The following is a 14,719-nucleotide window of genomic DNA, read 5'->3' on the forward strand; positions in this document are numbered from 1 at the left end:
ATTTTCTTTTCATCCATGCTTTATTATATTTAGCTACAGTCAATTAATAAGCAGAAATGTTTTCAGTGGAACTTAAGTTTCATCTTTTTGGAAACCCAGCTCGTTGATAGAGTTGGGTCGTTATTATACATGGCAGTTTGGGATATAATGTAGGATGTTGCTCTAGCTTTTATCTGCCAAATTGATGAAGCACAGATGTGTCACATCCAACTATGATTCAATATCATCTATATCTCTGGCGCGGAGAGAACTAAATACATTCAAACACCTGGTTATTCATTAATCATTGAACTCGGTTCCTCACGACTCCTCATCTACTGCCACAACTTATGATAGGAACACAGGAACAGGAGTAGGCCGTTCAGCACCTCGAGCCTGTTCTGCCATTCATTTAGATCATGGTTGATCTGTATCTTAACTCCATCTACCCGTCTTGGTTCCATATCCCTTAATACCCTTGACCAACAAAAATCTATCAATCTCAGTTTTGAAATTTTCAATTGACCCCCCAGCCTCAACAGCTTTTGGGAGAGAGAGTTCCAGATTTCCACTCCCCTTTGTGTGAGGAAGTGCTTCCTGACATCACCGCTGAACGGCCTAGATCTAATTTTAAGGTTACGCCCCCTTGTTCTGGACTCCCCACCGGAGGAAATAGTTTCTCTCTATCTACCCTATTTGTATTTATATTATAAAACTGATGCCTGAAAGATAATAAACACAACTACTGAAATTCTGCATAGTTAATTACGAGACAAACTATATTCTACAACAGAAAATTTTTTTAAAGCTATTTTCGTGCTTCTGATTAAAAAGCAAAAATGACTTGAAGTCAAAGAGCAGGTCGGCATGTTGGAGTGCTATCACTAACTCTAGTGTAGGGTTACAGCTCCATCTATTGGAAGCATATTAGGTATCCAGCAATAATGTAGCAGCATTTAAACAACATTTTTAAAATGCCTAAGCTGCTAGAGACCTCGGCCTTGATTTCCTGCTATTTCTCTTCATTGGCGGAAGTGCAGCAGGTGTGTAGTTCTGCACCCCCCACCTCCATGCCACGATACTGACCCCAGAAAATTTCCCTGTGTTACCTATTTGTATCGTGTTCTGTGAGCTTCCGCTGGAGAGAGCCAACAGGGATTGGCAGCGTTCGTTGGCAGGGGCAGGCACTTGGCGTGCTCCTGCAGGACATAAAGGTGGTTGGATGTTACATAGTACAATACAGCACAGGAGGAGGCCACTCGGCCCATTGTGCCTGTGCTGGCTCTTTGAAAGAGCCAGCCATTTAATCCCCACTCCCCCTGCTCTTTCCCCATAGCCCTGTAAATTTTTTCCCTTCAAGTATTTATCAAATTCCCTTTTGAAAGTTACTATTGAATCTGCTTCCACCGCCCTTTCAGGCAGCGCATTCCAGATCATAACAACTCGCTGTGTAAAAAAAATGTTTCCTCATCTCACCTCTGGTTCTTTTGCCAATCACCTTAAACCTGTGTCCTCTGCTTACCGACCCTCCTGCCATTGGAAACAGTTTCTCCTTATTTACTCTATCGAAACCCGTCATGATTTTGAACACATCTATCAAATCTCCTCTTAACCTTCTCTGTTCTAAGGAGAACAACTCCAGCTTCTCCACATATCTGAAGTCCCTCATTCCTGTTTTATTCTGGGGTTTTTTTGCACTCCCTACACAACTGATTTTAACCATTTCTTGACGGGTAGGTATTTAAGCAAAGCACGTAGGCAGTCAGTCCAACAATCAGACAGGCACTGATTGCAGAACATTCCTGAATCAACATTACAATATACTGGACAAAGCCACAGTGTACAGCCCCACGATGCACGAGATCACTGGGGAGAGTCTCTCCACTGCATGCCTGCATTTAGATTTTTGGTATCACAATGGAGTCTGACTACCTGGTGTCCACCAGCTTACTTACATAGAATTTCTATCATAGAAACAGGCCATTCAGTCCAACAGGTCTATGCCGATGTTTATGCTCCACACGAGCCCCCTCCCACCCTACTTCATCTAACCCTATCAGCATATCCTTCTATTCCTTTCTCCCTCATGTGTTTATCTAGCTTCCCCTTAAATGCATCTATTCTATTCGCCTCAACCATTCCAAGTGGTAGTGAGTTCCACATTCTCACCACTCTCTGGGTAAAGAAAATTCTCCTGAATTGCCTATTGGATTTATTCGTGACTATCTTATATTTATGGCCTCTAGTTTTGGTCTCTCCCAAACTTGAAGCCATTTACGACTGGCAGGATACTTTAAGTTGTCCTGGTGGCTTTATCAACCTGGTGTCACTCTCGCCTCTGAGTCAGAAGGTCATGAGTTCAAGTCCCACTCCAGAGACTTGAGCACAAAATCTAGGCTGACACTCCAGTGAGGGAGTGCTGCACTGTTGGAGGTGCCATCCTTCGGAAGAGACGTTAAACCGAGACCCCGCCTGCCCTCTCAGTTGGACGTAAAGGATACCGCGGCCATTCTCTCGAAGACGAGCAGGGGAGATCTCCACAAACAGTACACATTGTGCGAGAGAGGGCCCAGGTTCAGTTTATCAGTCAGACAGGTGCAAGGCTACAATGAGGCACTGCATTGGGGTTATCTCCACAGGAGTGGGTTGGACAAGACAGTTAGGAACATAGGAACAGGAGCAGGTCATTCAGCCCCTCAAGCCGGTTCCGCCATGGTTGATCTGTGCCTTAACTCCATCTACCCGGTTTGGTTCCAGTTGCCTAGGGAAGAGTGACAGGGGTTTTTCAAAATCGTTCTCAAGCCAAAGTTTGGGATAGGGAAAGCAAAAAAGTATAAAATGACATGCTACCTAGAGAAGGCACACACCCAGGATCAGGGGTCGCATTTCCTGGCTTAATAGTTGTCTGGGTTTGGACTGTTGAGTAAAAGGGTCAATTCTGTGTCAGAGTTTCTCATTTTTCAGCTCTTGAACATTGTCTACCCATGGGAGGGAATCTTTTGAGATTTCACTTTCTTACAGGCCTGAGTGGATTGCTCTTTCAGAGAGGCTTCTTCTGTTATATAACTTTGTTTCATTCTAGAGCTCTACTCGTGACAGAGGAATGACTCTGAAACTCCTCACACCTTTTCTCACAAGTGATCAGTGTGCAAATCGATTTGACAAATTGCAGTGAGACCAAAAAAAATGTCAGCAGTGTTAAGGCATGAAAGCTGCATCGAATCAAATCAAACTACACAGCATGACTGGGGTTAAGGTCAGCCCATCTCGCTGATGGACTGACCTTAAAGCCTTCCATTTCACTCTGATGCAACTAAATTGACTCTGTTCATGACAGCTTGGCCTTCTGACTATCAGCTGGCAGGAGGGTCGGTAACCAGAGGACACAGATTTAAGATAATTGGCAAAAGAATCAGAAGGGGAGATGAAGAGAATCCTTTTACGCAGCGAGTAGTTATGATTTGGAATGCGCTGCCTGAAAGCAGATTCAACAGTAATTTTCAAAAGGGAATTGGATAAATACTTGAAAATGAAAAATTTGCAGGGCTGTGGGGAAAGAGCAGGAGGGAGTGGGACTAATTGGACAGCTCTTTCAAAGAGCCGACACAGGCACGATGGGCCGAATTGCCTCTTTCTGTGCTGTAAGATTGTATACTCAAAATCCTTATCTGCTGAATGTCTAAATACCTAGCAAGTTGCAACTGCCATTTGCAATTAAAGCCACAATGGTAGATGGTATTTATTTTTGTAACATGCTGCACCTTGTCCAGTGGGAGACATTGAATTCTGGCAGTTTACCGGGAACCTTGCTGCTGGCTGCAGAGTATGTATGGCCGTGTAGCCTGGGTGGGAGTGGGACAGTCTGAACCCAGCTGGTGTGTTAACAGATTGTGTATCTTTGGTAAGGTTAAACTACAGGCCTCTGCTGGTGTAGAAGTGTGAGTGGCCCAATCCCCATTACAATCCAGAGACGAGTGCGTGTTCTCCAGTGGTCCAGGGAGACTCACAAAAACCATTGAGATCAGGTCTCCTGGTTCAGCATTGTAAATACCCAGATTCTGGACCCTTGATGTTGAACCCTGATAAAAAAAATCACATTCCAACCACTAATAAACGCATCAAACACGCTCCCCAGTACTAAAAAATAATCACTCGTAATTCGTATTGATGTAAAGTACAGTGCTAATGGTAATCAAAAGACACTCATAAAAGAAAATAAATTCACTGTGTTCTGTTTAGTTTAGTACTTCATTCCTGCTTGAAGTGGAATAACGGCTATAAAATTGATTTAGCTCCTAAACCATTATTTTGTTTTAATCTTATGCTGTACCTTATAATCACTGAATTGCTCTGGTCAAAAAATGCTGGAAAAATGCCACACTTCCCTTAAAGGCTGGCAAAGATCTTTTAATAACAACTTGAATTTATATCGCGCTTTTTACATAGTAAAGCGTCCCAAGGCTGCTTCACAGGAGCGTTATCTAAACAAAATTTGACACCGAGCCGCATTCGGAGATATTAGGACAGGTGACCAGAAGCTTGGACAAAGAGGTAGGTTTTAAGGTGCGTCTTAAAGGAAGGGAGAGGTAGAGAGGCGGAGAGGTTTAGGGAGGGAATTCAAGAACTTAGGTCGGATGAAAATACAGAATTTCATCGGAAAGATAGCTGTAATAATGAATAATTCATATTGTTTTCATTCCCTATCACATTACAAATTCCAAGTTTGTTCTTCATTTGCTGTACCTTCAGGTCCTGTTCATGGGTTATTTTATTCTGACAAAAAGAAACAATGAAGGGAGTTCAGTTAGCTCTTGTTGGATTGCAGGTATTGAATTATCAGTATGGCACAAATAATTAGGGCCAAAAGTGCGACTGGTGTGGGACAACACTAGGATGGTAATGATATTATCCCACAAAGCACAAGAAAAATAAAAGTTCCCAGTGAATATTTCCTCAATTAAAGGAGCTGCTTCCGATATCAGTTGTTTGCAGTACTCTCATTTAATAGAGTTAAGACAAACTCATAAATCTGACAGTATATTTATAGTTTCTTCCAGTTCACCAATGGCTGTCATTAATATATGCCTGTATGGAACGCTATATGTCCCACCTCTCCTCCCTCACCCCAAACAGTCCAGCAAGTTCCCTTGAGTGCATAGCACTGTGAGAAAGCAACATGCTCACTATCACAATCGTTAGCCCTATGATTTATCCTGCGGGCCTCAAAGCGTCAAGAGACCCAATCAATTGGACGCACGTTTAATCTTTTATTAGGAACAGGAGTAGGCCACTGGAGCCCGTTCTGCCCTTCAGTTGGATCATGGCTGGTCTGCATCTCAACTCCATCTACCCACCTTGGTTCCATATCCTTACCGAACAAAAATCTATCAATCTCAGTTTTGACATTTTCAATTGGCCCCCAGCCTCAACAGCTTTTTGGGGGAAAGAGAGTTCCAGATTTCCAAGGGGAGATCGATGAGGACCATATAAAACTGGACAATTATGGTTAAGAATCTGTAATAGGCAAGAGTGAGTAAATGAAATCAGTATGGAGCAGGTATGCATATATTAGAATCAGACTTGGAGCAGTGATGCAACCTACTGCTGGCATTAACAAGACCACTGGAGACTGCACCTCGAGTCTCTAATTCCCGTGCTGATTCCAACAGTTCTAACTCATTCTTGATTGTACAATGGATTAAAAGAATTTACTAAAGTTGCACTGGATTACCGTCAGTTAGTTTTGTTACTGTGCTTAACCTTTTCGTACAATAGACTAGGCTTGTATTCCCTCGAGAATAGAAGATTAAGGGGTGATCTATTTGAGATGTTTAAGATGATTAAAGGAGTTGATAGGGTAGATAGAGAGAAACTATTTCCTCTGGTGGGGGAGAGTCCAGAACAAGGGGGAATAACCTAAAAATTAGAGCTAGGCCGTTCAGGGGTGATGTCAGGAAGCAACTTCTTCACACAAAGGGGAGTGGAAATCTGGAACTCTCTCCCCCAAAAAGCTGTTGAGGCTGGGGGTCAATTGAAAATTTCAAAACTGGGATTGATAGATTTTTTATTAGGTAAGGGTATTAAGGGTTACTGAACCATGGCGGGTAGATGGAGTTAAGATACAGATCAGCCAATTGAGTGGTGGAACAGGCTCGAGGGGCTGAAAGGCCTTCTCCCGTTCTTGTAACCAAGGAAAGAAAACCCCAAGGAGATCATAGACAAGCACTCAGCAAACAGAAGAGAGATCTAAGGGAAACTTTACAGAAGTGCACAGAACACATTAACTTACTGTAGGAGATAACCTAAACTTAAAACCCCCCTTTAAAAAAAGAAAAATATTACACTACTACAGGGCTCAAAGTGGGTCATGATACATACGAGCACTTTTAGAAATATGCCAACCCTATATTAAACAATTGTCTGAGGCTATCTCGCCAGATGCTTCAAGTGACACCTCATCTACAACCCCAGTGCCAGTGTGTGACTCTAACCTCTTGGAAGCAAACGTCGACTTAAAATTATAATTTAATTATCAATGATACCAAGGCCCAGATGTGGCAAAGCAGTCAAAAAATCCCAAAATGTGACAGATGGTGAGAAGCCTGCGAAGGGAACAAGAATAGTTTTGGTGTAATTTCAACAGATAACGATTGAAGAACCACCGGGGTACCTGAGAAACCAGAAGTAGTGCCCGGTGTTGAAACTGAATGGTTGGGAAAGATACTCACAATACTGCCCAGGGGGGGTCACTCGCAATCAACCTGAACTTTCAACTTTGGCCTCCGGGAGATCTTGTTGCTTTGTACATCTGCAGGCCGCCATCCACGGCTAGCCAGCAGAGAATGAGACAATGTGAGTGCAAGTGAGAGAGAAAGAAAGAGAAAGAAAGAGAAAGAGAGTGCAAATCAGCGCTACAGCAAGCAAGCCAGAGAGAAAGCACCACTCAAAAGTTAATGAGTGTCCCTGGTGTATTCAGCAACTCACTGACTATTTACATGTGGTCATTTTTTTAAAAATTATTGCTAGTGTGGTGTAGTGTGTATGCACTGCAGTGCAGAACAGTTACAACATAAATGAACATCGAACGGAAAAAGACTGCCACTGGATAATCTTCCAACACAACAGTAGCCCCCAAAGATTCAAAAGGCAAGCAACAGTCTGCCAAGGAGCAGAAAATTCTAATCCCTAAAGTTATTACTTTATTTCACAGCTGGTGCCTTACATATTAAGCTTGATAATTTAATATTTCATGAACAACTACCGGTGGTGTTGTTTACAAAGTAATGAGTAGAATCATACAGCACAGAAGGAGGCCATTCGGCCCATGATGCCTGTGCTGGCTCTTTGAAAGAGTTATCCAATTAGTCCCACTCCTGCCTGCTCTTTCCCCGTAGCCCTGCAAATTTTACAGTGAGTATACTCGCTGATAAATTTTATTTCTTTAAATGTCATGCTGGCTGTTCGAACAATACTCGACAGTGGGGGGGGGGGGGGCGCAGTTTTCTGAGTCCGTACTTGCAACAGGGTGCGGCTCTCCGCTGACAGTAGGACTCGTAAAAATCCCCTTCTGCGTTCGGCACAGTTTCCATGCAATCACCATGCTGTTGCTGACTGTGTATTCAGACTCTGCACACTGCATCAACAGCAGGGCAATTTACTCCATGACGTGGCAGCATAAAGCCAGTGATAAATTAATTTATATTTTCACAGACTCGAGAGTGTGGGAGGGAGGTCAGATTTTTGAAAGGGCATTATTATCGTGGAATTCAGAACAGCGTCGATGAAATTGCACAAAGCGCGATTATCATAATGGAGACAAGGATTGAGGGCAAAGAAAACTGCCAACGGTTTTTAAACCAACATTGTCACTGCAGAGCGATCCAATATCAGTTTGTATTTTTACAGTCAATTCAATATGATATAAAGAAAGAAAGACTTGCATTTAAATAGCACTTTTCATGACTTCAGGACGTCCCAAAGTGCTTTACAGCCAATGAAGTATTTTTGAAGTGTAGTCACTTGTAATGTAGGAAATGCAGCAGCCAATTTGCACACAGCAAGCTCCTGCAACTTGATAATGACCAGATAATCTGTTTTTTTTAATGATGTTGGTTGAGGGATAAATATTATCCAGGACACCGGGGAGAACTCCCCTGCTCTTCTTCGAAATAATGCCGTGGGATCTTTCATGTCCACCTGAGAGAGCAGACGAAGCATCAGATTAACATCTCTTCCGAAAGACGGCACCTCCGACAATGCAGCACTCTCTCAGTGCTGCAGTTGGGAGTGTCAGCCTGGATTTTGTGCTCAAGTCCCTGGAGTGGGACTATGAACCCACATTCTTCTGACTCAGAGGACAGAGTGCTACCCACTGAGCCACAGCTGACATTAATATACATGCTCTAGCACATCAAACACAAATCTAAGCCAGTGAAATGCTGGAGATCGAGCAAGAATTTTAGCACTGATGGACAATTGTTTAGCAGCTCTACCCTTAGCTCAGTAACTAAATCAAAGGACGATACAGCACAGAAGGAGGCCATTCGGCCCTTCATGTCTGTACGGTAGTGAGTCTTTGAAGCCAAACGTCCATGGTTTAATCCTGCTTGTGCTAATCCTGCTAGCTGCAGTGACTCAACTACCGTTCTGGCTGCCTTATAAAGATTCGGAATGAAACTAGTTTAACTCCTGCCGGAAACCTGGTCACTGCTGGGAAGGCCCAAATGCCCAACAGCTTCCTCAGAGCATCTACGGAACAGACGGTCCGGTTTATCCATAGTCAAAAGAAGGAGTATTTGTAACCCACATTAATCCATCAACATTAAAGAATTCAAATCCTTCCAACTCTTAGGCAAATAGGTGGGATCCTGGTCTGCCTTGTGAGAAACTTTCAGCACTTAAATTTGTTACTCTAATTGAAACTTTAGAATCTGTGTTTCCTAAGGAAAAGAGGAACAGGAGGAGGCCATTCAGCCCATCAAGCCCGTTCCATCATTCAATTAGATCGTGGCTGATCTGCATCTTAACTCCATCAACGCGCCTTGGTTCCGTAACCCTTAATACCCTCGCCTAATAAAAATTTATCAATCTCAGTTTGGAAATTTTCAATTGACCCCCAGCCTCAACAGCTTTTTGGGGGCGAGAGTTCCAGATTTCCACTCCTCTTCGTGTGAAGTGTTGGCAAGGGGCTGCAAAAAAAACTACTGAGTTTATTCCGAATTGCTAACACTCAGGCAAAAGTAACTTTTGAACTGAAGTAACCTGGAGTTCAGTCACTGGTCTGGGCTGGCCCGAACCGGTTTGAATTAGCTACGCTTCTAAGAGACAAAGGGGATGTGATGAGACACCAGTCCTTATTTAGAAAAGGAGTAATGAGGTAATGCTACCTAACCCCTTGGAACAGAGCCAATCAGGGGATGACACCGACCACTCGAGCAAATCTATGCCAACAGGAGAAAGACAACACAGCTCGAAGAGATAAGACTTGGGATAAGAATGAAGAATTGCAGGCTTGGTGCCGGTGCGAAACTCCGGAGACTAACCATCGCGGAAGTGGAAGACCCCACGTCAGGGATGTGGAGACGACGTCGAGAGAGAGAGAACGGAACGCCTGGCCAGCGTCAGCTCTCCTTTCCGGGTAATATAATATCCTTTCTATTCTGTGATCACTCAGGGACTGTCAGAGAAACCTAGTGGGTGTGCGTTTAAATCCTAGTTTGGGTATAAAACTGTATAACCTGCTGTAAACTGCATGCCTATATCTAACCAGACATATAAGCTATATGTACATAATCGAACAACGTTAATAAAGCGAATTGAGAATTAAGAGAGAATCGACTCTTCTCCTCTTTGCACTAAGCCAATAACCGTAAGCGGTGACCTCCGGTCAACAAAAGAAGTGCTTCCTGACATCACCCCTGAACGGCCTGGCTCTAATTTTAAGGTTATGCCCCCTTGTTCTGGACTCCCCCCACCAGAGGAAATAGTTTCTCTCTATCTACCCTATTAACTCCTTTAGTCATCTTAAAGACCTCAATTAATCTTTTATACTCAAGGGAATACAACCCTGGTCTATGCAACCTGACCTCATAATTTAACCCTTTTAGCCCCAGTATCATTCTGGTGAATCTGCGCTGCACCCCCTCCAAGGCCAATATATCCTTCCTGAGGTGCGGTGCCCAAAACTGAATGTAGTACTTTTTACTGGAGGATTAAGTGCCACAGATTTATGCCGTACACATTTCCTGGATCGGGGTAGGTGACATCCCATGGATGTTTTTGTGCTCTTTAAAAAAAATTCAAATGTTCCTAAAGCTAAGAAAAGAATTGAAGGCCTTCAAGAACGAACTTGTATTTATGGAGCACTTTTCGTGACCTCAGGACGTCCCAAAGCGCTTTACAGCCAATGAGGTACTTTTGAATTGCGTTAGGCAATTTGCGCACAGCAAGCCCCCACAAACAGCAACGTGATAATGACCAGATAATCTGTTTTAGATATGTTGGTTCAGGGATCAATATTGGGCCAGGACACCGGGGAGAACTCCCCCGCTCTCCTTCGAAATAGTGCCATGGGATCTTTTACGTCCACCTGAGAGGCCTCGGTTTAACCTCTCAAACAAAAGACGGCCCCTCCCAACAGTGCAGCACTCTCCTAAAGTCTCAGCCTCCAGTGCTTGAACCTCTGGAGCGGGACTTGAACCTACAACCTTCAGACCTCAGCAACAATAAGTGCTACCGACCGGACCACGGCCGGCACAATTCAAGTAAAGAGAGACTGAAATGCAATTGCTCAACTCTGTCACAATCGTCAGCAAAGTCAAGATAAGAATCACTGTTGCAAGAACTGACAGAGGCCAATCAGGGTCAATTTTAGAACCCTTAACCTCAGAATTTAGTAAATCAGGAATCTAAGTGAATTTGAGTATTTTGCCCACAAGGCAAATCAGACACAATTCCATCCTTCATGAAAGCAAAAAGTAATCAATTGTTGAGTAAGCTCAACAACAGCAACTTGCATTTATATAGCGCCTTTAAGGTCGTAAAATGTCCCAAGGCGCTTCACAGGAGCGTAATCAAAACAAAATTTGACACCGAGCCACATGAGGAGATATTAGGGACAGGTGACCAAAAGCTTGGTCAAAGAGGTAGGTTTTAAGGAGCGTCTTAAAGGAGGAGAGAGGGGTTTAGGGAGGGAATTCCAGAGCTTAGGGCCTGGGCAGCTGAAGGCACGGCCGCCAATGGTGGAGCGATGGAAATCAGGGATTGAAGGCCAGAATTGGAGCAGCGCAGAGATCTCGGAGGGTTGTAGGGCTGGAGGAGGCTACAGAGATAGGGAGGGGGGCGAGGGCCATGGAGGGATTTGAAAACAAGGATGAGAATTTTAAAATCGAGGCGTTGCCAGACTGGGAGCCAATGTAGGTCAGCGAGGACAGGGGTGATGGGTGAACGGGACTTGGTGCGAGTTAGGGTACAGGCAGCAGAGTTTTGGATGAGCTCAAGTTTACCTTAATTATAACATCAGACTCCCCCTCCCCAAATGCATGTGAACTATAGCGGGTGGGGCTTAGAAAAGATATCACCTGGTAGGTAAAGAGTATCGATGGCTATTGATTAATCCAGTTTCAAAATACACTTTTTTTTCTAATCCCCACAGATCTTTGATTTTGAATTCTATTCCTCTAGAAATGAACCCCAGTGCATTGTTTGCCATACCTCCAGGCATGCACGAAATAGGAGCAGGAGTGGGCCATACGGCCCCTCGAGCCTGCTCCACCATTCAATCAGATCATGGCTGATCTTCGACCTCAACTCCACTTTCCCGCCCGATCCCCATATCCCTTGATTCCCTTAGAGTCTAAAAATTTATCGATCTCAGTCTTGAATATACTCAACGACTGAGCATCAATAGCCCTCTGGAGCAGAGAATTCCAAAGATTCACAATCCTCTGAGTGAAGAAATTTCTCCTCCTAAATGGCCGATCCCTTATCCTGAGACTATGCCCCCTAGTTCTAGACTTTCTAGCCAGGGGAAACAGCCTCTCAGCATCTACTTTGTCAAACCATCTCAGAATCTTATATGTTTCAATGAGATCACCTCTCATTCTTCTAAACTCCAGAGAGTATAGGCCCATTCTACTCGATCTCTCTTCATAGGACAACCCTCTCATCCCAGGAATCAATCTAGTGAACCTTCGTTGCACCGCCTCTAAAGCAAGTATATCCTTCCTTAGGTAAGTAGACCAAAACTGTACTCAGTACTCCAGGTGTGATCTCACCAAAGCCCTGTACAATTGTAGTAAGACTTCCTCACTCTTGTACTCCAATCCTCTTGCAATAAAGGCCAACATACTATTTGTCTTCCTAATTGCTGGCTTACCTGCATGTTAACTTTCTGTGTTTTGTGTACAAGGACACCCAAATCCCTCTGACTACCAACATTTAATAGTTTCTCACCATTTAAAAAATATTCTGTTTTTCTATTCTTCCTACCAAAGTGAATAACCTCCCATTTCCCCGCATTATACTCCATCTGCCACCTTCTTGCCCACTCACTCATAGAGTCATAGAGTCATACAGCACGGATAGAGGCCCTTCGGCCCATCGTGTCCGCGCCGGCCATCAGCCCTGTCTACTCTAATCCCATATTCCAGCATTTGGTCCGTAGCCTTGTATGCTATGGCATTTCAAGTGCTCATCCAAATGCTTCTTGAATGTTGTGAGGGTTCCTGCCTCCACAACCCTTTCAGGCAGTGAGTTCCAGACTCCAACCACCCTCTGGGTGAAAAAGTTCTTCCTCAAATCCCCTCTAAACCTCCCGCCTTTTACCTTGAATCTATGTCCCCTTGTTATAGAACCCTCAACGAAGGGAAAAAGCTCCTTAGTATCCATCCTATCTGTGCCCCTCATAATTTTGTACACCTCAATCATGTCCCCCCTCAGCCTCCTCTGCTCCAAGGAAAACAAACCCAATCTTCCCAGTCTCTCTTCATAGCTGAAGCGCTCCAGCCCTGGTAACATCCTGGTGAATCTCCTCTGCACCCTCTCCAAAGCGATCACATCCTTCCTGTAGTGTGGCGACCAGAACTGCACACAGTACTCCAGCTGTGGCCTAACCAGTGTTTTATACAGCTCCATCATAACCTCCTTGCTCTTATATTCTATGCCTCAGCTAATAAAGGCAAGTATCCCATATGCCTTCTTTACCACCTTATCTACCTGTTCCGCCGCCTTCAGGGATCTGTGAACTTGCACACCAAGATCCCTCTGACCCTCTGTCTTGCCTAGGGTCCTCCCATTCATTGTGTATTCCCTTGCCTTGTTAGTCCCTCCAAAGTGCATCACCTCGCACTTTTCCGGGTTAAATTCCATTTGCCACTGTTCCGCCCATCTGACCAACCCATCTATATCGTCCTGCAGACTGAGGCTATCCTCCTCGCTATTTACCACCCTTCCAATTTTTGTATCATCAGCGAACTTACTGATCATACCTTTTACATTCATATCCAAGTCATTAATGTAGACCACAAACAGCAAGGGACCCATCACCGACCACTGGCCACAGGCTTCCAGTCACAAAAACAACCTTCGACCATCACCCTCTGCCTTCTGCCACTAAGCCAGTTTTGTATCCAAAGTGCCAAGGCACCCTGGATTCCATGGGCTCGTACCTTCTTGACCAGTCTCCTGTGGGGGACTTTATCGAAGGCCTTACTGAAATCCATGTATACCACATCCACTGCGTTACCCTCATCCACACGCCTAGTCACCCCCTCAAAAAATTCAATCAAATTAGTCAGACATGATCTTCCCTTGACAAAGCCATGTTGACTATCCCTGATTAATCCTTGCTTCTCCAAGTGGAGACTAATTTTGTCCTTCAGAATTTTTTCCAATAATTTTCCTACCACTGATGTTAGGCTCACTGGCCTGTAGTTCCCCGGTTTTTCCCTACTCCCCTTCTTGAATAATGGTATTACATTAGCGGTTCTCCAGTCCTCTGGCACATCCCCTGTGGCCAGAGAGGTTCTGAATATATGTGTCAGAGCCCCCGCAATCTCCTCCTTTGCCTCACACAGTAGCCTGGGATACATTTCGTCCGGGCCTGGGGATTTATCCATTTTTAGGCCTGCTAAAACCGGCAATACCTCCTCCCGCTCGATGTTAATATGTTCGAGTATATCACAGTCCCCCTGCCGTATTTCTATGTCTACATCGTCCTTCTCCATAGTGAAAACCAGCGTTTCTTATCTGCGCCTGCGCAAACTCCTATACCAAGATGGCATCTGGCGCACGTCACGCAGGAAACGTGCGTGCGCATCCAAGACGCCATCTTGGATGTCGGAGAGGCCGTGTAGCGCCCGCTGTTTCGGGCGCTACACGGCCTCTCCGACATCCAAGATGGCGTCTTGGATGCGCACGCACGTTTCCTGCGTGACGTGCGCCAGATGCCATCTTGGTATAGGAGTTTGCGCAGGCGCAGATAAGAAACGCTGGTATCATGTAAAGTAGAGAGAAAATGGCTTCAATCAGCATGCAACGTTAATTTAAAGTGACAGACACCATTTTGGGACTTAACGCTCAACTCAATGCACAGTCTTAACCCCGACCACCTGAACGTGTCTTGGAGTGCCTGGAGGACCCCCCACCAGCGCTATCTAAAGGGACCATGCAGGATTTACAGGTTAGTGGCTGGATTATTGCCTCTGGCTGCCGTGACATTTGTAATCGTTTTTGGAGGTCT

This window comes from Heptranchias perlo, chromosome 6 (assembly GCF_035084215.1).
Source record: "Heptranchias perlo isolate sHepPer1 chromosome 6, sHepPer1.hap1, whole genome shotgun sequence".
NCBI lineage: Eukaryota > Metazoa > Chordata > Chondrichthyes > Hexanchiformes > Hexanchidae > Heptranchias > Heptranchias perlo.